This window comes from Boleophthalmus pectinirostris, unplaced genomic scaffold (genome assembly GCF_026225935.1).
Source record: "Boleophthalmus pectinirostris isolate CB_2022bp ecotype Guang Dong unplaced genomic scaffold, ASM2622593v1 HiC_scaffold_17, whole genome shotgun sequence".
In the NCBI taxonomy this organism is placed as follows: domain Eukaryota; kingdom Metazoa; phylum Chordata; class Actinopteri; order Gobiiformes; family Gobiidae; genus Boleophthalmus; species Boleophthalmus pectinirostris.
The window spans coordinates 18113341-18138746 of NW_026571115.1; the positions used below are offsets into that span (position 1 = coordinate 18113341).

The 25406-nt window shown below is 37.5% G+C and overlaps 1 protein-coding gene and 1 long non-coding RNA gene across 2 annotated transcripts in view; one reads left to right on the forward strand and one right to left on the reverse strand.

The window, feature by feature from the left end:
• sdk2a (sidekick cell adhesion molecule 2a) overlaps window positions 1-25406 on the reverse strand; it is a 182327-nt gene that overhangs the window by 135277 nt on the left and 21644 nt on the right.
• On the forward strand, window positions 19825-21063 carry LOC129408607 (uncharacterized). Its single transcript, XR_008632036.1, has 3 exons — window positions 19825-20305; window positions 20381-20457; window positions 20548-21063. It is a non-coding gene; the product is annotated as an uncharacterized LOC129408607 (long non-coding RNA).

Consider the following 25406-nt stretch of genomic DNA (forward strand, 5'->3'; position numbering starts at 1 on the left):
TACTTAGTTTGCATCTGCAGTGAGTCACAGACGTCATTAATTCAATCTTTTACATCTTAAATCTTATCATATAGCAAAAAATGTCCCAGTAGTGCAAAGAAAATGTACAGAGAATAAATATTGACCCCAACTGATGATGTATTGAATGATAAGTCAATATTGTAATTATTGTGACAGGCCTAGAACTCAAAGCATTTGTTGTTGCATGTATTACCTTTTAGCAACATAGATCCTTTAGTCTCCAAGAAACCAAAAGAGATTTTTCACTATCTTTGGAGCAGTCCTTTTGTTATTGTGGATTATCTCCTGGTATTCTGCTTCCTCCCATCGCCACAACTGAAATGGATAAATGATTAGATATTTTGAAAAAGGCTTCAGGCTAAGTTTCAGCGAGCAAGATTTTCTTCTGTGTCAATTGTACTATTTCACTAGTTTGCAGGAGTCGACTGCCTGCAACTGTATTATCCAAACCATTAAATCAATAGAATGTTGTTTTTATTGTGAGGAAAAGGCAATGCTGTGCTGTGCAGTTCTCCATAAAAAAATACAATAAATAAAAAAAACACAATATTGTTCTGTTTTCAGCCACGTGATAAGCCACTCAGGAATATTGCCTTGAATCAGTGGTATAATTGGTCTCCTCCAGTCTCACTTTGATGTAAATAACATTAGCAATTTCCCAAGCATTTTGCATTGATCTCCCACAGCAGCATCCAGGCCCAGAAGAGGAAGCAAGCAGTTTTTGAAAATTGAATGTCTTAAAGTCAGAGATGTGAAGCATATATTTCATTCAAGGTTTGTCAGGTGGAAGTGGAATACCTGAAAAATGCAACGCTATTGGGATCGGCCTCGACAGTGAGAGCATCGCCCGAGGAAATTTCACTGTCTGACAGCAAGCAGCCAATCAAATGAGTCTATATACACACACGCATTACACTCACGGCCATGCAAACTGGAAGGGCTGCATTATGGAGGTCTATTATGTTGTCAAGTGCCACTCAAGGAACAGGTATTTATCATATATACTGTATGGAGCTGTTTAAATACACTGGAAACATGTGTGGAGGGATTTTTAGATTGCTCTTTTTTACAATTTATCGTTTCAAAACTAGACAGATTTATTTCATTTGATATTTTTTGAACAATGGTATGTTATACTTTGAGTGATCCCAAAGTGAATGCCAACCGGACATAATAATAAATATTATTTATTATTATTTATTATTTATAATTATAATAAACCTGAATGTTTAGTGTTCAGGAGTTGTGGGTTGCCATACAAAAATAGTAAAGTCAGTAAATTGTGGATGATTTTACTTGATGTAAAAGTAATTATAGTATAATCCAATAAGACATGCACTGCTGTTGCACTTTTCAACTTCTGCCAGCGCTCACTGAACAGTTATCCTCACAGTTAATACTCAGAGATTGGTAGAGGAGTCAAACATGGTACACAATTAAGATAAGTGTTGTACAATTACCTCAAGAAGTTACTTAAGTAAATAACTACCAATACCATATCTCTGCTAAGGTTAGTATTACTTTTTAGAAGCTCTATTATTACTACTACTGCAGCTGCTATATTGACTTCTACTGGTACTACAAGCTCCACTATATTTGCAAGATAGCTGTTGTACAATTACTTCAAAAAGCTACTCAAATAAAAACCTACCAGTACTGTACATATCTCTGCTAGGGTTATTAATACTTTTAACTAGTTCCATTATTACTGCAGCTGCTACATTTACTTAAACTAATAGTACAAGCTCCAGTCCATTTGCAAATATTACTACAATATTATTCAAAGAACCTGCTTCACCCTAATATTCCAATACCTACTCTCACCCTACCTCTAAACTTTATATGAGAATAGTCTTTGCAATCTAAACTCACAGTAAACAACATGATTCACTCCAAACAAAAGAGGGCTACCATACAAAAAGAGAATTCATTACGGAGCAAACCGCTGTTAATTTTAGATCATCGATGATAAAGGTCATCGCTGTCATGTTCATATTCAGCAGGTAATTAAAGCAGCTATTTACTTGCGGGAGACAATTTATTTTGCGCTGGTGGTCCTCGCCGACACTGCCTTCTGGCTCGTCCTGTCCCTGTATGTGAGCCTATAAACCCTGTCATGGCATTTAACTAATACCCAGAGCACACTATAAAAGAACATAGGTATAGAAGTAGACATATAGCAGACATTTCACACTGGTTTACACTTGTGAGATTCCCCCCTGGACTTTGTAGACATGTCTTTTAGTAGGCCAGAGAAGTGTTAGTGGCTGTGAGAGTAAGTAAAGAATGTGTATGATTGCAGTATACTTGTTTTGTAGTGGTAGTTGGGGATGCAGTAGTAGCAGTGGAAGTTGTATAGGTAGTAATAAAAAAATGCTTGTTCAAATTTGTTTTGGTATTGTAACTTCTATATAAGATTTATACTATTTTTTTCAATTGCATTAAACTTGGCTCTGTACTGAATAAACCTAGGATCTCTACAAGCCATAGTTTCAAAATTTCATACTGTCTAGAAAGGTTACAACATCAAAATCTATTAAGAAAACAAATAAATTTAAGTAATGCTTACTCCACTTTGAATGGTTGGTACTGAAATGTGCACTATGCAAGTTTCCCATCTGCTGGTCACCATGGAAATTTAATTGCTTTGGCTGGGGTGTGTCACAGTATGGCATTAAAGGGACAGTTTGGAATTTTGGACATAAGGCCTCATTTCCTAGTTACCCAGAGTGTTGGAGATGTGTGGAGACATTTTTTAAAATATTCCATCCAGTCCTTGTATTTACAGAGGTCACTGGTGCTAGGCTAGTGCATGTCAATGGCCATAGTTAGCCTACCACTAAAAACAGTCTTACCCACTCCACAATGCACCTGAGGCAAAACAATTGTAATGCTAGACTGTCGATGTGAATGTCTGTGTTGATAGAATAACTTTATAAGTAGAACCAACCTTGCATTTAAAGAATTTATGTCTGAGCAGCAGCAGCAAGTTGTACTTCCTGATAGAACGCTTGGTAGCAGCGGACTGATATAAGAAAAAAGTCCCTCAACATTTATGCGATGCAAGGTTAGATTTATTTCAAACATTATTCTGTTAACACAGATATTCACATCGACAGTCTGGCATAATAATAGATTTGCTTCGGACGCTTTGTGGAGTGGGTAAGACTGTTTTTATTGGCAGGATAACTATGGCCATTGACATGCGCTAGCCTAGCACCAGTGACCTCTGCAAATACAATTACTGTGTGGAATATTTTAAAAAGTGTCTCCACACATCTCCAACACTCTGGCTAACTAGAAAATGAGGCCTTTAAACTACATTAAGCAGCCACTAGGCAAAGTTGCAGGTCATATCTGTGGAGAGGCAATACAAATTGCAGAGAGAATGCCTCTATTCAAGGTACCAATATTTATTTTAAAAAAACATGTCACTGACAAAAATGTGAGATAGAAATGTTTATGCACTGTAGAACATTCCAGGCAAAGCAATATAGTCTCAGAGATAAACAGTCTGTTGCGGCTCCATCTGAAATAGTGCACCTTTAATTCACCTTTACAACAGAAAAAAGTCTTTTTGTATAAATGTGAAACAATAAGCATGTTTGACACAGTATTTTCTCCTCTGTGAATTACATTAGCGCAGTTGTAAATAGATCAATGTGTGGAGCTAGTGCAGTGTAAGAGTGCCATTATCCTACATTAGCTGGACAAACTTAAGCCAGTTGAATAGCCTTAAAGCTGAGCAGTGACAGAGTGATTTATGGACTTTGTGTAAACCTTTGGTGGTACAGACAGGACACTCCCATGTGAGTCTGGCTTTAGGTTTGAGGCTGTCTAGAAACTGAAAGGCAAGATGTGTACAACATTAGAAGTAGTTTTGTTGTTTATAGTGCCCTGATTTCTGAATTTACTCTAAGACCCAAAGAATAAATTGGGTTATTATTAGATAATTTTAGATATGGCTTACTTTTCTACTGTGTAATCTTAATATGAAATGAAATCATAAACAGTTTAAAGATGGATTATGTAACATTTCAGGTGTCTTAAATCTTACATTGTATTTATCCAACTACAGGTGTTTTAATTCATAATAAATACATTAAAAACCCTCATTCTTCACAGATCTGACATGTAACTTGGCCTGGTGGTGTCACCTGCTTGTCTCCATGGAGATTAATATGTCTAATGCCATACTGTGTAACATTCTGGGTAAATAGCCAAACAGTTGGCAGATCAGCTCTTCCACCAGAACAATTAACACATTTAAACAAAAGAACGTTGAGAAAATATTTTAAAACAATGATCTATTTTTGAAATCCTTTAAGGGGCGATTTGGCAGCATCCTCAATTAATAGGCACCAAATCATTATAATTGAAAGAAGATTACAGAACATCTACGTCTGACATATAAGCGTTTAAGATGTCTGTCTAACGAGTGAGATGATATTATCGGCACATTGCCTGTCAGTAAAATAGTGCTCCCCATAATCAAGAAATATTAAAACATCCGCTCTGCGCTCCTGTCTTAAACAAGGCTTGTAATGACACTTCCTCCTCTTTCCTGATGTAATTGTCCTCAGGGGACTCAGACGACCTGCGAACAGTTTATTGACATTATTTATAACTTCCCCCGTAAAATGACATATTGATTTTCATAAACATTAAAAACAGACAGTAAAAGCTCCCATTACCCAACTGTGTCTTATCTCGTATTAGCAATGCAGACCACATCCTTTTTGTTTAACACCTGAGCGCTAAAGCTACGCAAGGTTAACAAAGCAAAGACATCATTTTCATCTGAGGGCCCACTCCAGCTAATCACACACGCGCTAGTGGAGTGATTATGTCACAAACATAATTAGTTGTCCTTGTGAAGCCAAGAAGTCAAGTTTGGAGATGGACAGAGCAGCAGCAAAAAAGCAGGTTAGATACAGCTAAGGCATTACATTATTATTTAATATGGGATGTTATATAGTAAACAAGAACACAAATGGCAATATTTATCATTAAAATAATAATGGTTGATTGCATTACATTGGTGTGGTCTTTCAGTTAATATGCCAATTGGCAGAGCCAAGTAGCCAAAAATCTACTTACATAATACCTCTATGAATCAAGTAGAAGTAAAAGTCAAAGATCTAAAGAAATACTGCATTAAAAAGTATTTGAAGCAAGTAACACCTGAGAACTGAATACTGTAACTATGATGCAACAACTAGCTATGATTTAAAATTATTGAAGTAATGCAAGAAGCCAAGAAGTCAAGACAAGACACAAACTTATTCACAGTGGAAGAGCTCAAAGTACAGTAACTTTAAATAATATTTCTCAGTACAAGTAAAGAATATGGTGTGGAAAATCAGAAGTGGAATTCTTACAAAAAAATTACTAGTATTTTAAGAAAACGTGCACACTTGTTAAGTTGGTCATACGAGCTCTATTTAATCCTGATGCTTTATTTTTGTTTTGATTTTTGTCTAGTTTAATCCTGGTCCAGGTTTAGCTCAGGATTTAATCACTCTTTTGATATGGTATGTGTGCTGGATGTTGGAAGACATACACTATATGGCAATGCCTGCCCTCCTTTGCCAATGGGCCAACTTAAGCCATGGCACAGAATAAAGTAGCAAGCATGCAAAAACACATATATTATACTAAATAATAAATAATAACAATATAAATACATAATTGTTAGTACATGTAACACACTATTATGTTACTATGTAAAATGGTAATAACTGGTCTATTCTAAAGGGCTTTTAGAGGTCAGGTTTTTCATTAAGAGTACAGAGCCAAACCTAGTGCATTGACTATCCATAAATTTGATCCAGAGCCAACGGGCAATGATGTCCTTTTAAGTCCATTAAACATTAACCAATGAGCGGCCTGTTGTCTTGAGCAGGGCTATTGCAGGACCACAGTTAACCCCGCAGGCGGAGAGACAGATAGATGGGCTGTTGATGCTATAGTCTTCTTCATCAGGCCATACAAGCCAGGCAAAACCCTCCAGGACAGAAAGCCTTGGGGCACAAGGCGCTTCAATACAACAACTATAAATGATACGTGATCTTCTAGAGAAAGCAGCAGACTGGATACTTGTCTGAGAACACAGAGGGCCATGTCAAAGAGGGATTTCTACAGTGAGAAAAAGGCTGCAGGAAAGTACAAAAGAGTCAAAATATGTCATTATTTTGAATAGGGCACAATGTCTGGCACTTTTTACTACTATAGAGTTCTCTCTTGACAAATCACTAAAATTACATTTAGCAATTTACTTTATTTTTTAGTTTGTTTAACAGGGACCATGTGCAAAGATTCATTTCCCACAAGAAAAGACGCTTTATACCATACTTTGCAAAAGCTATTTTTCATTGGAAGTCCCCAAGGACGTTACTTACTATTGTCAGACCACATTTTAGTGGTCCCATACACCTTTAAAAACTCCTTCACAAGAATGATTTTGATTTTGGTTTTGGAATTGCCAATCTCTACTGAACTAAAGGTAAAAGGTAGCTATTAACTTGAACCACCACTACATGACATTGCAAGCACTGTGAGCTCTGGAGATGTAGACAGATTAATAATAAAGGATTACTCAAACATATATAAATGAAACAAAATGCAACTTCAGGTATGTTTTTGAGGACATAACAACATTCTATCATGGCTTAAAGCTCTCAAGAGTCAATTTTGCAGAATATAGAATCTTTCAATTTTGATTAACCCAGTCAAATAAAAAAAAACAGAATTATACTGTATATTCTAAGATTTATCATCAATCAATATTTTGAAACCCCAACAGTGATAGTAATACAATATATATGCCGTCAATTTACATTTTTCTTACTCAAAACCTTATTGTTATATGTTATTTCTATTTTTTTTCCAATTTAATCTATACTGTATGCAGGCTACCATCTTGTCATTAACACAATACCCCCTGATGTTATTTTTTTTTTCTAATGTGCGTATTCATTCGTATGTGCAAAAGAAAGCAGTTTACATATTGAAAACTTCATCACATTCATGTCACAGCGGGGGCCAACTGTTGCAAAATGTACCTAAACCTGTGAAACTGGAGGATGTGCTAATGAATGAAACAGGTGAGAGGAGAGAGAACACTGTGTCACGGGGCTGGAATAAAGAGCTGCAGTTTTCCCAACACACACGCATACACACACACACATACACACACATACACACACACACACACCTCAATCATTTGTAAATGTGAATGTTGTGTGACAGAACACGCTCCTAGATGATTTTTCTGGGTACATTACTTCGCCTTGTACTTGCTCTGAACCTGCTAAGACTGTGCTGTTCCCTCTGATCATTTTATTTTTTATAGTTTCATAGCTTCAAAAAGAGTGAAACGGATCTATAATGACAGACACTTTGCTGGCTGCACACGCATTTATCTACACCCTGCCCGGGCTGTGTGAACTATCAGAAAGATTTTCAATAGAGCAGACGATTGGAAAAAAGTCTGCAAAGCGCACTTCTGACAAATTCATGCAAATCAAAGCAATCACAATAGATCCTGTAGAGTGGAATTCCAAAGTAATTGTTCCCAAATTGCTTAATAATACTAAATAATGACAACATACACATAATAACAATTTATTATGTATTAAAGGGCCCATATTACACTATTTTCTGATCTATGTTATAATGTTTTCTCATCAAAAACAGACCTGGAGTTGTGTTTTGTTTCATTTACACATTTTTAATACACACATCTTGCATATTTAGGCATATTTAGGCATTTATTTCTTCCCTCAATCTCGCATTCTGTCCCACTTTGTGATGTTATGAGGTAATACAGGAAGTGCTCCACTGTGTTTTTAAACTCCATACACCTTTACTAGAGTCATTTGAATGATTTCAGCCATGGCATCACAAGGTGAAACAGAAAATTTTGAGCTTTGGAGATGTAGACAGACTAATAATAAAAGATTACTCAAACATGTAAACATGTGTGAATGAAACAAAACACAACTTCAGGTATGTTTTTGAAGAGGCAAGCTCACAGTGATCCAGTTTCTGTAATATAGGACCTTTACTGTATTTTTCTCATTTCATTTGCCAAGTCTCTTAATGCTGGTCTTCAGATTGACAAGTGACAGTCGGGCATATGCCTTTGATCACTTTGTCAGATAAATGGCAACCAAGATTGTTATTAGCCAACTAATTATTTTACAGGGATTAAAAAGGATTTATGTGGACTACAGCAGAAAGGAAAATGCATTAAGTGATTTAGCTAGAGTTTTGGGGGACAAATATAGTCAGTTTTTGGTGTGTTTTCAAATTTTTAACTCCACAATTTTTAGTAATTTTGTATTCAATCATTGTTGCATCAGAAGTCAAATCATAGTTATTCATATTTCATAGTTTTGAGAATGTTTTTTCCAGTAATATGCTATGCTATGATTGTTCACTGTGGCTCCACAAAATCTATACTGGTGTCCAACAATATTACCAGTCTGATTTGTAGGTGTGCAGCCCACGACCAAGAGCCAACCGCTCTTGTGTTCAAATATGTTACAGCTATATTGGAAATGTTGTAGGTGGTGTGAAAACCTTTCTAGTTAATTCATGGAGTATTAGTATAAGTTTACTTTCTGATTGGCCCCAACATGGAGAGGACATGAGAAGTGCCAAATATACAAATGTGTGAAATTAAGGAAATCAATGTTGAACGTAACCTCCACAGTACTAAGTGTAAAACTGTAGAAAGTTTTTGTATCTTAATTTGATTTCATTTTTTGTCCCAGCTAAAATCAACACTTGCTGATACTGATTGAATAACCTAAAGTATAATTTGCTTCAATCATGAACCGGCCTTTCTAATCACACAAGACTGCCTGAACCAGCTCATTTGTTTGTGTCCTCTGTCCTCCTCTATAGCTCTCTGTTGTTCCAATTTCCTGTGTCTCCATCTCCCATTTCTTTCACTTTCACTGTTCAAATGTCAAGTAGCAGCTGCCAGAATCTTGTCTTCCAGTGTGGAGTCATCAATCTAAGATAATTCTTCATCTATACATCTCTCTTTAGACCACAGGCCGTTTTTAAATGAATGAATTTCACAAGAGATACCAATAAAATATATGCAATAGAGAGATGGGGGGACATGTCATTGCTTTTCCTTGACTTTCCCATTATATATGGCATTATAATGATCCATCTCCATGAGGACAAGGAGGTGATGCCACAAATATAACTTGGTCAGATTTGTGGAGTAATGCAGTAACAATGCATGTTTTTCAAGGTATTGCTTTAGCATTAAAATCATCTGTAATTTAATAGTGAACGCTACATACATTATTTCAGTGCCCTACTGTGAAACATTCCAGGCAAAGCAATAACATCTCCATGGAGACAAGCAGTTGGCTGCTGTGCCCAACAGAAATGATCTCAAAATATGACCACTATTTGATTTAACGACTGAAGAGCTAATGTGTCAGTAACATTATGTCTGTTTGAACATATCAGGATTGGATCTTTTTGTTTTGTTGTGATTGTTTAAAAATGAGCACGCTTGACAGTAGCTTCACAATCAAAGTTTAAAGATTTCAGGGGATATCATCTGACGCACCACCGAGCATGGCAACATGTCTGATTGCGGTAACCAGGCTGGGGTCAATCGGATGCGGGTGACTAGTCTGTTGCTGCACACTCAGTGTAGCATCTTAATAAGAGCGTGTTAGGACTGGTGCAGCTGCGTTCACTAGCTAACAGTTATTTTGTGCTTCATTAATAGCAGCTGCTTGAGGCGCCTCAGTTGTTCTCCATGTCAACACACATTAGCAGGGTGGTCTAGTGGCTGGAGTACTTACGCACAAACCAATCATAATCGATCCTCTCGTCTCTGTGGACGAGTCAGGGACAGAGAACCCAAGACTTACTATGTGCCAGAACCTCTTCTTCAGAAAGACGTTTTGATGACTTGGCCCCTCGCTACAATCTGGGCATTTGTCCATCACTCTGAAAAGTAAATAAAAGTGCCACATGAGTGATCATGATTAGCTTGTCACTGTTGCTCTTAGCAACAACTCCGACTCACTTGTGCCACTGCTGTAAAGAGATCCTAGCCACAGAGTCACCCATTTATCCACCCTAACCTCAGTGCCAACTGATGAAGGCAGGGCTGTCAGTCTGCTGACCTAACCCTAACATATTCATGAGTGAGGTGGGTAAAATGCCTTGCCCAAGGACACATGGACAGAGTTAGTAGTAACACATTTTCATGGCAGCACATCATGTGCAAAGTGGAGATTTCCTTCACCCGTCACCAAGAATTAACACTTCAGAGCTCATCATAAGCTGCCTCATGTCTCAGTCCAAACACAGCTCAAACCTGCTTTTTACAGAGGCCAGTCAGCCAGGCCCACACGGCTGGAATACTGTGGAAAATCGATTTTAGTTTACTCTAAATTCATGAATTCATTATATACACATAAATAACCCATATCTAGCAGTAGTAACATATAGAACTCAAATATTAAGTAAAAATTTTAAAAGAAAAAAGAAAAAAATTAAACAGTTGGTGCCAATGATGCCATTAATGAGACCAGCAGAACAGTTTTTCAAAGCAGGAAGTTCAGGGGTGGCCAAACATTCAGGTAACAAAGCACAAGATAAGTACAAATAGTAAAATCATACAGTACAATATACATACAAAATCATACAATACAATAATATATCCATAACTGATCTAAAGCAATAAAACAGTAATTTTGAAAAGCTGTAAAATGCTGCCAATGAACTTCACATGCAGAACTCAATTCTCTTTCTGTGCTTTTTCCTTTGGTCCATGCCACACAGAGTTCAAGTAAAGTGAAATGTTTTCATTACTGTAAAGATTTAGAATACACAGTATAGAAGTCACTACAGTATTGTATGTTATATTCCTTATATTTATAATTTAAGATGTGGATATGATATAGAATTTATAATATTTATTATTGAAAAAGTTATTTCTTAATCTTAGCATCTTAATCTTAGCATCAGAAACCTTAATTCCACCACCAGCACAGCCTCACAAACTGTTGCATTGTGTTACGTGCTTGAACTAGCCAAAAAAAGAGAACACTTGTTGTTAGAATTAGATAGCAAGAGGAAAACTCTGATAATAAATTGTGTGCTTGACCCCAGAAAACGCACTCACACGCAGGAGACCAGACTCATTTAGAAGAGGGGGAGAGAATAGGGCGTTTATAGACTGTATATCAGATGTTGTTTCTTATGAGAGTGAGTGGAGTGGCCGATGGGACCCATAGGTCTGCAGCCACAGATGGTCAGTCTGTCCTTGAATCTCAGGAGCATACAAGGTAAAAGAGGGAGGCTTTAGATGAGAGAGCCCTCCACAAGTCTGGATGTAAATGAGATGACAAGGATTCTGTGCCAGTTCAGAACACACATCCTGTAAAGTGTTATTATGGGGTGTACAAGAGTAGTGCTATAGTAGTAGAAGTAACAATAGAATCAATAGTAGTTGTAGTAGTAGTGCTGATATAGTAGTAGTAACAATTGTATTGATGTGGAAAAAAATTATATATCGCTTGATGATAAATAATTTATCCATTCGCAAAGCCCCATGAATTTCTGGAACACAGACAAAGGTTTATTCTTGTTACAGCAGATATGGACAGGGCCTGCCCTGGCCAGAGCACAACAGTCTCTCCTCCAGCAGCATGTCCCTTCCACGTTAGACCCCTCTGAGCATCCCCACTCCGAGTCTCTCCCCCAGAGCATTTGAGCTTTGAGTATTTATACAGAAGTACAAGTTACATACATATCAAAGCATAGTAACTTGTACTAATCAAGTTAACATACATTTGAGGACAGGTAGTACAACTAAGGGCTTCCTGAGGGTGGGATAGTTGTGTCTGCTGAGCGTTTACACATGCTAATAACTGGTCTAGGTCTCAGGTAGAAATCACATTAATTTACACAAAGACAGACTGAGAGAAATTTTTTCACCATATAAATTTTCATCACAGTATCAATAATAGTAGCAGCAATAATGGTAGTCCATAGGCACATAATGGCATTCACTTTTCAGTCCCATGCCAGCTCCAGCTACAGAAGACAGCACCAAGTCTGAAAAGTGAAAATGACCTGTTACAACAACAAATTCTGAAGTGCAATATTTTTGGTGAAGCAAATGTAGATGATAAATGATAATAGTGAAACTAATTTATGCCGCTGACACAATAACCCAAGAGCCAATTTAAACTACAAAAAATATTCTAAATGTACATTATTGTTAAAAACATGAGCTCTAATAAATAAAAAGCAAAATGAAAGAGTTAGTACTTAGTTTGCAACTGTAAGGAGTCATACATTTTTTTTTTAATTTAACGTTCTACAGCTCAGATCTCGTTATGTAGCCAAAAAAATAACACATTTCTCAGGAGAGTAGAGAAAGAGTACATAAATATTGACCCCAAAAAATATTGTTCCAGCTTTCATACATTGAACGATAAGTCTATACATCAATTATCATGACAGACCTGTGTTGTACAAACTAATCTACACCTTCCAAAACCTCCACAAAACCCCTATAAAAACCATACAAGTTTTTTAGAAGACACACTTTTACTATAGCCTTTAATATGCACTCCACTTGTGGTTAAAGTATAGTAATAGTTGGAAAAAGTTTCTTCAAAAGCCTTTTAAATGTAGTTTGTGTGATTTGCAAACCTGACATTAGGTATCATAAAGCTGCAGGCACTCAGACATCTGCTGACACTCTGCAAGTCATTTCCCCCAGTGCGTTTCCATGTTCAAATGTTCTGCAGAGAAACTTCCCACATCACCTATTCTGATACCCCCCTCGCTGTGACACGCTACCTGCCAATTAGGTGCCACTTTGGGCCCGGTGATAGCAGTGATGTGCAGATGTGGGGTGCACTGGCAGTGCCCCGGGGGGACGTCTGGGGTAAAATATGAGTCGATCACAATAAAATGTTGGAGTTCCAGTTACTCTGTCCTCAGGTCCTACCCCCATCCTGCCGTATATTCCCCTGACACGGCCATATCCCCCAACAGGTGCACTAAATCAGTTTGCACTCTTTAAATTGCTGCTCATTATTTATCTACAACCCAGTTTCATCTTCAGATGAACCTATAGAAGACAGGTTTGATAGTGTGTGACCGAAGTAAATTTTGTTGTGTGCTTGCTGTTGGTTAAGGGTCCATATTACGCTATTTTCAGATTTTTGTTCTAATATACCTGGAGTTGTTTCATTCACACATGTTTAACACACAAACCCTGAGTTCTTTTCTCAAACAGAAAACACTCTGGTAATACATGAAGTGCTTCACTGTGTTTTTAAATTCCATGCCCCTTCACTAGAATCATTTGGATAATTTCAGCTCTGGAATTGCCCATCTAAAGAAAGGCAAAATGGTAGCTGTGGAGCTTTGGATTACTCACACATTTTAATAATGAAACAAAAACACAACTGTGATGTAGTGGGCGGCGGTAGCTCAGTTGGTAGAGCATTCGCCCACTGATCTGAAGGTTGGTGGTTCGATTCCAGCTCAACATAAACATCACAGGTTGAGCGGTCAGATCGACTGACCCACAGGTTGGCTGGTGTGATTCCAGCTCCCACAGATGAATGCTGTCGTTGTGTCCTTGGGCAAGACACTTAACCCACCTTGCCCACTGTGTCTGCTTACACTGGTGTGTGAATGGGTGAGTGGTTCCTTGTTGTAAAGCACTTTGAGTGCCTTGAAGGTGGAAAAGCGCTATAGAAAAATGTGACCATTTACCATGTATTGTTGATGAGGTAACTAAGCTATAATATAGCTTAAAGCTCATAAAAGGTAATTTTACATAATATAGGACCTCTATAGGTATGTGGAGATGCTATTGCTTTGCCTGGAATGTTTCTCAGTATGGAATTAAGCGTATACAATTATTTGTTTTTCAAGTGCAATATTTGAAAAACATGCACAGATCTGACCTGTAACTTGGCCTGACGCCATCTCCACGGAGATAGATAAGTTTAATATCATAGTGTAGAACATTCCAAGCCAATCATTAACATCTCCATAGAGAAAAACAGGTGGGAGACATTCTACAGGAAAAGTTATAGTGTACTTTTTGAAAGTTATAGCGTACTTTTTGGAAGTTTTGGTTTGTTTGCTTTGTTGTACTGCAAGACATTTCTTTGGCTCATCTCCTTCAAGGACGCCAACAGCAAATGATCCGCTTTTGACCTTCCACATCAAACCCTCTCAAACCACAAAAGTAATTTAGAGGGTTTAACAAAAGGATAATTAAAAGATTCATGTTGTTAAATATTATAAGCCACAATTCAGTAAGCTATAAATCTGAAAATTAGCCCAATAAAGACAAAGAAACAGTAATAGAATGCTATGAGAAAGTTCTGCTGGTTCAGACCTAGACTACTTTTGGACATGCTTTGGCAGAGTATTCAATGAGAGCTACCTGAATGATCCACTCAGTGCAATCCATAATACATTGCGGTCAGACAGAAAACCATTATGATGGCAGCAGCAATATTTAGGGCTTAAGGACAGGGTAGAGTTTGAAAAAGACTGCAGTCTGGGCCATTTGACTGTGCCAGACTCAAGTCTAGTCTAGCCCTACATGTTTACAGTTTGAGCCCAGTAACATTTTTCAAAACTAATCAATAATAAATGACCAAAGACAGAGGAGTACCTTAAAAATAAGACCTTTATATTTCAATGTATTATTCTCTAGTCAAAATAAAAGGCATTGTTGAAAGATATTAATAATGTAGTTATATTTGTTTCTATTGTTATGTCTAAGAATATATTTTACAGTTGCTAACATTATAAAGACCAGATGCAAGGGTTCAGAGAAAGAGAAGTTATTAGAAATTACCTGCAAAAAAACAAAAAACAAACAAACAAACAAACAAAAAAACCCTTTGTTCCGAGTTTCAATAATTGTTCAATTTTGTCAGACTCTGTGACTCAATAAGAAATATTTTTTTTAGTCTGATGTTGTATCAGTACAAGATATGCATTTACAGAGGTTGCTTTATACACAAATATCACCAAGCACAATGCAAGTTATTCTTAGTTAAGTCTTTATTTCCTGCTCTGAAATCCCCATGCTCCCATTTAGCTCTTGACTTGAGGATCAACATCCTACTGTCACTGAGTTCATCAAAAAAAAAACAAGATTCTGTGCCAGTTTGAGAGACACATCAAAGAAGCAGATTTACTTAGTCCGCGTACTTTGTTTTTCTCTCCAGTAATTTCAGTGTTACCATGGCAAATTCAAATAACGTCTCAGTCATATTTCATTACAGCTTCACTTATGCTTATACATGCTCATACATTATCATATTAGCGGCTTCATGTCACTGTATGTCACCAACGTACGTGCTATACGGACGATATCAGAGAGGTAAATCTAATTATCTTGACTCTAAGCGAAGGTCACTGAAGGATTATGGGAGTTTAAGTAGTGCATTCTATTAATGGTTTGTCACCTATGGGTTTTATCAATTCATTATCTACCATTATGGCTTTGTGGAATCTGCGCAATCTAATGTATTGTAGAGAACATGGAAATTCTGCAGATATGGCTCCATTTTCAGATTCTATTCATGGAGAAAAGCTGGGGATTAAACCAAATTGTCACACGAGTTTGTATCCGCGCAGCATCTGGATATAACAGTAAGTAAGTGGGAGGTGAAAAGACTGTAAGTTGCCCCCAGGTGCAGAGAGGTCTACTTGGAACATCAATAATGCATGGAAAAGGTGGTAATTTATTCCGACACAAACTCCTATTTGTGACATGTCGTCTTATTGTTTGGAGGCGCAGATGTTTTGGCATGCCAGAGGTATAATGTTTTCCGATATAGAATTACGCTAACAAAATCATTAAAAGGTGAAAGGTTATTGGAAACATTACTACTACCATTTTACTCTACAGTGTTATTATAGATGTTATCTACTGGGCCAAATAAATACATTTAGAATCACAACAGAATTAAAGAAACATTAACTATACTGAAGTGACAGGCTACACGCATAAAAGCCACACTATCCTGTTTTTCTTCTGCAGGTTCTGCCACTTGTTTGTTTATGTTATGCTTTTAGTGAAATATTTGAAAGAGGGATGGGCATTTGATAAAAATGTCTTAATCGATCGTCGTGAGAATTAAGAATCGATTTCAATTAAATTCAATTTCATCAAACAATCAATTAATCATGAACACTTTAATATTAAAATTATCATCATTATCATTACGATTACTAATCTGCATAAACTCAATTTAACAACATACAAAACCATAACCACTACAGAGCCACATCAGTCCATTTGAGATTATAATGTGTTTAATGCAGCTTTGCGCACATTTGTTTATATTTTACAGAAACTTAAAACCACATGGCTAATTTGCATAAACTATACATGCTGATATAAACAGCTCTTTCCTTGTGCGCTAATGTGGTCAGCTTCTGTCGGACTAAAGGACATGACTCAGTGGAATATGAGTGACAGAGGGACGTTGATGATGCTGATGGTGAGTCTGTTCTGTGTGTGTCGCGTTGGAGATGGTTCATGTTTTCAGAGATCAGACGTGTGCAGGTTTAGCACAGCTCTTAACATTCATTTCATTCACTTTATTTATGCTGGTCACTTTATTTATTTTGGCTACTGTTGTGATGAAAAGACTGAAAAGTGTTTTGTCTTTTGAACGTATGTGCACTCAACTTTATGTTGAAATACTGCGTAAACATGCACCATGGCGAAAGTGGGATACTCCAAAGACTCGATCATAACCAGGATACTGAGGTTCATTGAGTGGTTAGGTGATCTCCAAGGAGGTGTGCCAGAGTCAAAATGCAGGACTGTGAGGCTGCAACTCCAGTGTTTGTGCTGTCAGACTCCTTACACTACGCTACGTACAGCAGCCTACATTCGGTTTGTTGATTAAAAATGAACGTGATCGATGAAATTCTTAACGATCAGTTATCGATGAATCGACTAATCATGCCCATCCCTAGTTTGAAATGACACTTATGATGCCAGACTTAGACCACCAGTCCAAGTTAGCAGTCAGATGTGTTGAGAGTTAACAATTTAGATAAGTTTAATGCCATACTAAAGAGCATCCCTTACAAAGCATTGGCATCTCCCTGAAGTAAAGAAGGTGCTAGATGCCCCACTTTAAATATCTAGTGCACCTTCATATCATATAACCGCTATTAATTCTATTGCTAGTATATTTTTTTCCCTTTGACATGACAACAATACCATCACTACTTATTTTTGGTTTCTAAAATTATGTTCAAGTAATTAAAAAAATCCCCTAACCTATCACTACGCCGTGAGCATCACCATAGCAACGGATAAACAAACTAACTACTGTTCAGGGACTAGCTTCAGCTCAAACAGAAATAACTAATGCTTTGAACATCCACAGACAGCTAAAAGGTTGTCAGATTTGAAAATGAACCGTTTTCAGTTGGTGGGACTATGATATAAGCGGATTAAACACCTTACTTAACTTACTCAACTGGTAACTTATTCTATTTTACCATGTATTTCCTCTCTTCTCACTGCTGGGGTTTTGTACGAGTGGATGTTTTGACAGGCTGGTCATACATACCTGCTGCTGTATCCAACATCGCTATATAGTTCTAGTTCCAGTGTCTGTGTGAGCCACTGTCACCTGTCCTCCATCAGGCCCCCGCCCTCCAGTCCTTTCCCCTCTCTTCCGTGGTCCCCTGGTCTCTCTCCGCTGTTTCATGTCGTTCATTAATGGATGCCTCAGGGCCAACAATAGCTCACTGCAGCCTTTTATTACTGTCACTTCACTCTCGCCAACGTCAAGGTCAAAATCTGCCACTGCGTCTTTCACCTGTCACATGCAGCCTGCTGACATCTGTGTTACGGGCTATGACCAAGAAAGACTAAATAAATAAATAAATAAATAAATAATTGGAGTGGGTGGGGAGTTCTACAGAATGACACAAGTAAAAAACACATCAGGAAAGTTGCCATGTGAACAGATGTCGTCTGTTCTCTGTCCTTGATTAACCACAATGAATACAGCTCCTCAGAGAATGCCATATCTGTGGGAAAAAATATAAAAGCAATCTGTTTCAAAGAGATTTTTACTACACGGTTATTAGGTTTAGAAAAAAAAGGTGTTAAAAGAAAAAAAAAAAACAACTGGCTGCTACGAAGTAATTGGCCAAAGTTGCACGGCAATCAGGCTTTGTTTCTGCTGGTTGCTTGATCATTTGGTTATAAATATATACATGATACATATAATACAAGTACATGACTAAATATTGGTTTCCAGGTTGTATACTAATGCACAAATTCATAGGCTTACATTTGTGTTTCCTAAAGATATGTAGAAGTTGTTGTCATGTTACAAACTTAAATTCATTTCTAAGGAACAGTGATGCGTCGAGATGATATCAGATATAGATCCTGATAATGGAAAAATGGATGGGATGATGGCTTCCAAATCCTGGTTCGACACATATATATATATATATATATATATATATATATATATATATATATATATATAATTTGATGTAATAAGATTATGTCTGTGGTTGTAGTTGGTCCAGAAAGTCGTGTGTCATAAATGTGCAACCACAGACACGCCCCCACGCAGACAGAGGCAGAGTGTGAGATGTTAGACTCACCTCGGCTCTGGTCAAACATTATTTAATGTCAAATGAACTAAACATGCTCCCTTGTGCACAACATTATTTGTCTTGACGATAAGAAGACAAAACACTTAAACTTTAAATGCTGAAGCAGTGAGAGAGAGAGAGCGCTGAGTGAACACCTCCTGTTGATTGTGTATGTGGCAGCACCTCATATCTCTTTGCACTATATAGGCAAATACTGGGACATTTCGCCATTTTAAATCACAAAACTCACCACAAATCACAAGAAATCACCATAATAGGTTAAATAACAATATATATAAAATATATAGAGTATTAATTTATTCTTGTTGACACTGAGCAGATTTTTAACCAATTTTTGTGTCCTATGTGTGTATGTGACAACTCAAATCTGTCCTATTGTCAGACAGAGCCAAAAATACTGTTTAAATGCCCAGGGGCATAGTTGATTCCCAGATTCCCTTTCTGTGTCACTTTGTATGTTCTCTCTGTGTTAGTAGGTTTCCTTAGTTCACTCCAATTTCCCTCTGTGAGACAACCCAAACGAGATTCCTAATTATGGGAACCATAAAAGGTTACAGAAAATGCAAGGGGCCAGTTCAAAAATTACTTGAACCTTGTTAAAATTTTAAAAAAAGTATTTCTTTGTGCTGTAAAAGAGAAAGCATTTACACATGAAGTAGATCATTCTTGTTGTATGTATAGGTGACTTGTGTAAGATCTCTAATCTTTGCTTTACATTTTAACAACACATTATCAAAACAGTCCTATTTATCTAAACAGACTTTTCAAGAAATCTATTGCCTAGAAGTTGTGTACAGTTTTATAACACTGTTACCCAACCATTTGCTTTGGCGATTAGCACTGCTCCTGTGACAAGCTGAACAAACAAATGGCTTTTTAGTCCAACTTCAAGCTGACAACCACAAAAACGTCTGTGGTGAAGTTTTACGTATTGAGCAACACTTAAAATGACGTTTCACTTACATTTTTTTCCCTCTCAAAAGGTGTGTTTTATTACTGATTCCAGGAATGTAGTTCTGTTTTGTCAGGGGTATCTGAGGACGCAGCATAAAAGAAATCTGTTCAACCCCTAATGAGGACATAAGCAGGAACAGGAAGTGGAAGAACTTTGAGCTAACTCAAGAGAACAGAAACATATTTTTGCAGCATTTAAGACAGTCTGACAGCCAATTACCATCATCTTTTCTATACTAAAAGTACTTTGTACACAGCCCAAGTTGTAGTTTTTGGACTTTTTAAAGAAGAGGGCTATTTTTCTGGACTGTGATTTCCAGCAATATTTCCTTGTCTGCTTTTGTCGATGTGTTGTTTTTAACAGGCTCACCCATGGGGCTCTTGTACTCCTGCAAGCCTCGTAGCCTGTGCTTACCAACTGAGGAGGAATGCAGAGCAGAAGACTACAACAGGAGACATTGGGTGGACCGCTGTTGTGACATGTGCTGCCAGATGTGTGTGTATATGTTCGCTGGTGTGTGCAATAGGGACTGCAGCTACACATTTTGCACTCATTGCCTCGGCCTGGCTCAAAACTGTATCGCAATTTTCTCTGGACAAAAAGCAGCAACAATAGCAGTGCCTGGTGAGTACAGGGTTCATAATTTATATCATACAAACAAGTCCAATGGCCAACCTGTGTTATTTTGTGCATTGGAAGGGAGGGATCCTGAGGAGTGTGTGTAGAGAAATCCAACCATTTAAGTGCACTGAAGTGAGACCCCTCATCGACACAAGGTAATTAAACGCTAGCTGCTCTTTCTCTTCTGGCATATGTTGAGGGATTTAGTTGTAACTTTGTGTTTTGTATGCACATTTCATCCACAGACTTGGAGTTGACCCATTTTCTTCGCTGGTCACAAGAAGCCTTTGTAATTAACGGTGAAGCGTTTTTTGGCGAATAGAGGAGTCATTCTTTCAAGAGGGGGGAGGCAACTATGGGCCTCAAGTAGGGTGCATCTTGGACAGTAGAACATTTGTCAAGGGATAACACTTTCACATTCACAATTTAACATTTTGACTGTGAAATAAAACTTGATTTAACTGAAGAGCTTATAATAAGTTGCATCACATGACATCATTTTCCCAAAAGCTTAATGGAGCACTGCGTAACATTTCTAGTGGAGGGTCTATATGGAGATATAAATATTAACAATTTACAATAACATGGCCAAGAGGCACAACTCCACTCAAAGATTAACAGAATGTTTCTATTTTTATTCTCTCTAATATCGTTTTATGTAAACTATCAGGTGAAAAGTGTCAGTAACGCCATGGTACAAATACCTTTTTATACAGAATTATTTGTATAGTTGTGTTTTAATAAAAGGTCTTCAAATCTAACCTGTTTACTTTTTGTTTTTACCTTTTTTTCATTTTGTAAATACAAAGATTAAAGAATTATGTTTTTGTGGGAAACTTTAAAGCTGCACTGTGCAACTACCTCCTTGTCTCCAAAGAGATGCTATGGCTTTGCCTTGAATGTTCCATGGTATGACTTTAAACATATCTATCTAGCATTTATTCACTCCGAGTGTTTCTGTTGCTCAAAAATACAATAACTCCTGTGAAGTGAGACGACTCTCCACAGATCCGAATTGTAATGTAGCATAGGGTAACCTGCTTGTCTCCCTCATGATAGGTTTAATCTATACTGAGGAACATTCTAGATAAAGCAATAACATTTCGATGGAGACTATCAGGTATCCACTAGAAATGTTATGCAATGCACCTTTTAAGTACCTACAGTATCAGATTTATCATAGAATTGAATAGCAATGCAACGCTTACTTAAAATGTAAAAATATTTCTAGGTCATTTTTTCAAATTTTCATTCTAATAGCAAATAAAGAATGCCAGTGAAAATTTCTTGAATCCCTAAACATAAAAAAACATGTAAAGTCCACTTTCTCACTATTTCAAACACATTTAAGAAGAGTCAAAGGAAGTTGTAAGTACACCCAAGGCAAAGGTCCTGGCCAAAGCTATTAGCAAAATGGGTGTCTGCCACATTTCTGAAAGTGATGGGTCTTGAAAGAGAAGAATTTAATCGCGCTGTTTTTGACAGAATGGAAGAGTGGCAAGATGATGACAGAAAAGGGCAGTGAAGCGCGGTGGATTACAGCAGGACCAAATACCGGAAAGAAAATGTGTAATTCTTTGTCTTGTGTTAACTACGTCCAAGTCCCACACCTAAAGACTGCCTGCACTGGTCCAGATAAATGTGTTTAAAGGACCAATCATGTAAACATTACAGAGAAGTTGTACAAGTCTAAAAACTTTTAAATTATTATATGTATAGGAAAATGCAAGGAAGAAAGCCCTGCCTTATTCATGGCAACTTAAGACAAAAAAATTATTGAAAGATAAATAAACACAAGCCCTGCTAACTCTATAGACTCTATATATAAATGGATATAGCTAACCCAAAAGCCACCATGTTCCAAATAGGAAGTGAGCATGGGGGCGATTCTGGCTCCATCACCTGTCACCTTTCTCTCTGTAACATAAATAAATACATTTCTCTATCTACTTTGGCTCCAAATTCGCTCCTCTAACTGCTGGCCTTATGAGCTTAATTTCACTGGAGCCTAACGCTATGAGTGACATCACACTCCCTTAGTCCACTTCTTTATACAGTCTATGGTTAGCTAACAAGAACATCCAAAGCAAATTAAGCTGATTTATCAACCCCTAGTGGTTGGAGTTACTATTTTCTATTGTCATAGTTGACCCACTTTTCTCAGAACTAACTTGTGTCTTCCTAGTGCAACCTCATTGGGCTAGGGGTCAGCCTGAATCCTCATAGCTTGTGTTTTCCCTTTGAGTCTTCAGTGTGCTTACTGGGTGGATTTCATAATGCAATAACATAGGAATCAAAGAGTTGAAGATTTGAAGGGGCAGGTATTAGGAACCCAAACCTTTGGGATGAGAGCTCTAACCACTGTTGCCAGCATTACACGATGTTGATCTAATAACTTAATAAAAGAAATGGATCCGCAGACTTCCTGTTTGAAACGGCAGAACTGAAAAATTTCACCATTATTGAAAAACAGCATTTTTAAATGTGGCATTTTACAAAGTAGTTTGTACAAAGCTGTAGGCAGAGATAGGGGGTAGGTGAAAATGGAAATTCTCTGAGTACTACAGCCTCGAGAGCAGGAAAATACAGGAGTACTCAAACATGCATCAATCCAAATGCAACTCTGAGTAAGCTAATGGTGAGGAAACACTGTTATATGGTTAAAAGCAATTTTACATAATATGTCCCCTGCAATGCAAAGCACTGATAAAAAAAAGTTTAATGAATAAATCTACACTAAGTTTTCATAATGAATGGTTACCTAATGTATCATCGGTGACCATTCATAGTGTATCTAGCTCAACAGAGAAAGATTAGGCAACATCGGAACAAAGCAGTCCAGGAGAATGTTTCATAAAAGTCATTGTGAACAACAGGATTTATAGCGGGACAGTGGAATTAGATTGCATTGGAGTGTGCAGGTGTGCCTCATAAATAGTTGTCAGCAGAGGCGGCGCTGGCATGAATCTTAGGAGTCATTTAGGCACTTTAACATCTCATGTTATATGATCAGGGTGTTCTTGAGCTGGTATATGCATTAATTATACTGGGCCTCTCCATATGCTGCAGTTCTGTTAACAAATGGCACACACACACTCGGCCATAGTGAAATATCAATTCACACACAATAAAAAGCCCCCGGCATGAATTTCCAGAGTTAATTTTAGCCAGACTAGACCTGCGGATAGGACGGAGCATGCAGTGGAACGCTGATATCAGATCTGAACATCACAGATTGATGGAGCAGCCGCTGTCAGAGGAAGAGGAAATGAAGAAGCATAGACAGTTTGACAGCAGTTGTAAAAAAGCCAATGTCTGGCCCATAACAGCAGCAATGTATATGTGTGCATTAACTACCTGTCAAAAACTGGTGAGATGTACCTCTAATTATTCTTGGTAAATGTAATACAATTAATCCTGTAGTACATCTGTTATTATGTACACTACAAAATGCTATCGTGTTTCAGACAAAAATAGACTAAAATAAAAGTATGTTTAGTTTTTTTTCTATTCATTTTGGTTGTATTTCACTTGGTGAAATTTAACTGTGAGTGGGTTTGTATCTCCACAAACCTGGCTTTTATTTATCCAAACACATTTCGTCTTTGTATATTTACAAAAAAAAACCCCAAACACATTATGGATTAAGATGGGAACAGGCCATTGGAGAAAAACAAGTTCAAACATTGGATCAGGGAGGCCATTGAAATCAGGAAACGGGGCACAGACACAGCAACCGTGATGAAGGAGCACTCCTCTTTTCACACAGCTGGGGTACCCTCCTCCAGAGACCACCAGGTCAGCCTGACAAACCTGCCAGGTCTATCAGGCTGACCACACCCACAGGAAGTAACAACACCAGTTACAGTTCTGAAAATGACTTGCATCTAGCAGCCAAAACATGTCAACAACGTAAATACATCAAGTAAATGGTTCTTATTTGAGCTGGAGTGGGATCTCCTCTTGCTCTTTCCCATAGATTGGGGATGCTGTTTCCTTGGCTATAATATTTCACAGTATTTCATAAAACTTATCTCCATGGAATATGTTTGTATGTTTGTTATGGTTTTAACTTTAACTTGTCACTGAAGGTGACATGCTTCCTCCAGAAAGTTAGATAACCTGAAATAAAAAAGTTACTACAATTGCTACTCAAGCCTTCAACTTTCCAGGCAGGTTATACCCAGAATATAAATATTCAAATGGTTTTGAAGATACACAATGTATGCAGCAAAATGATCGTTCATTATCATTTTCCTCCTCTGCAGCTTTTGATGATTGGGCCCATTCAACGTTTCACTAAATGTAAAACAAATGTGAAACCAGGAAAATTGAAAAGAGCCAGACCTGTATTTACAGAAACAGTACTTTGGCATGCTTATTAGTTTGCAGAATAGCTTTACACTTGAGTGCTAACAGAAAAATAATTTGGTTGAACGGGTGGTACAGTGATGCTCATGTCGGAGGAGGTTGCCCGGGGACACAAAGCACCTTTTGCTACTATTGAATTGGAGCGTTTTATGATTCTCTGTAAATCTGCCAGTTTATGGAAAAGTTTAATGATCGCATAAGCCACATCTCCTGTACAAAAACAGCTCAGAATGAGGTGTTATGAGGGACCCTAACATCAGGCTATAAGCTGTGCTCTGCCCCAGACTGGACTGTCCCCATGGAGAGTGGCATTCAAGCTCACATTTAAAATAGTCTCCGTGGTGAAGCCCTATGGCCCTGTCTACACCTTTTTAAAATCGTCATGGTTTATTTTATTCCTTATGGGCATACAGCATGACAAGAGTGATGTATGGGCTAGACAATACCAACCAGACAATTCATTCACCTCATGAAAGAAATGTCTCATGTACTCTGACATTAGCCTGGATGTTTGTGGTGTGTTTTGTGGCTGGTGAACACTGTGACTGTAATATGTGCTTTTTGCTAATTGATTGATAACTTGCCTCTCACAGACAAAGCTATATGCAGACAGAATATTTCAAGTTATGACTGAGAACTGTAATGTTTTAATGTTTATTTATTCACAAACAAATGGAAATATACTTTTTATTTATGATTACATGTTTTGTTTTGGTTCCCAGACCTATCCATT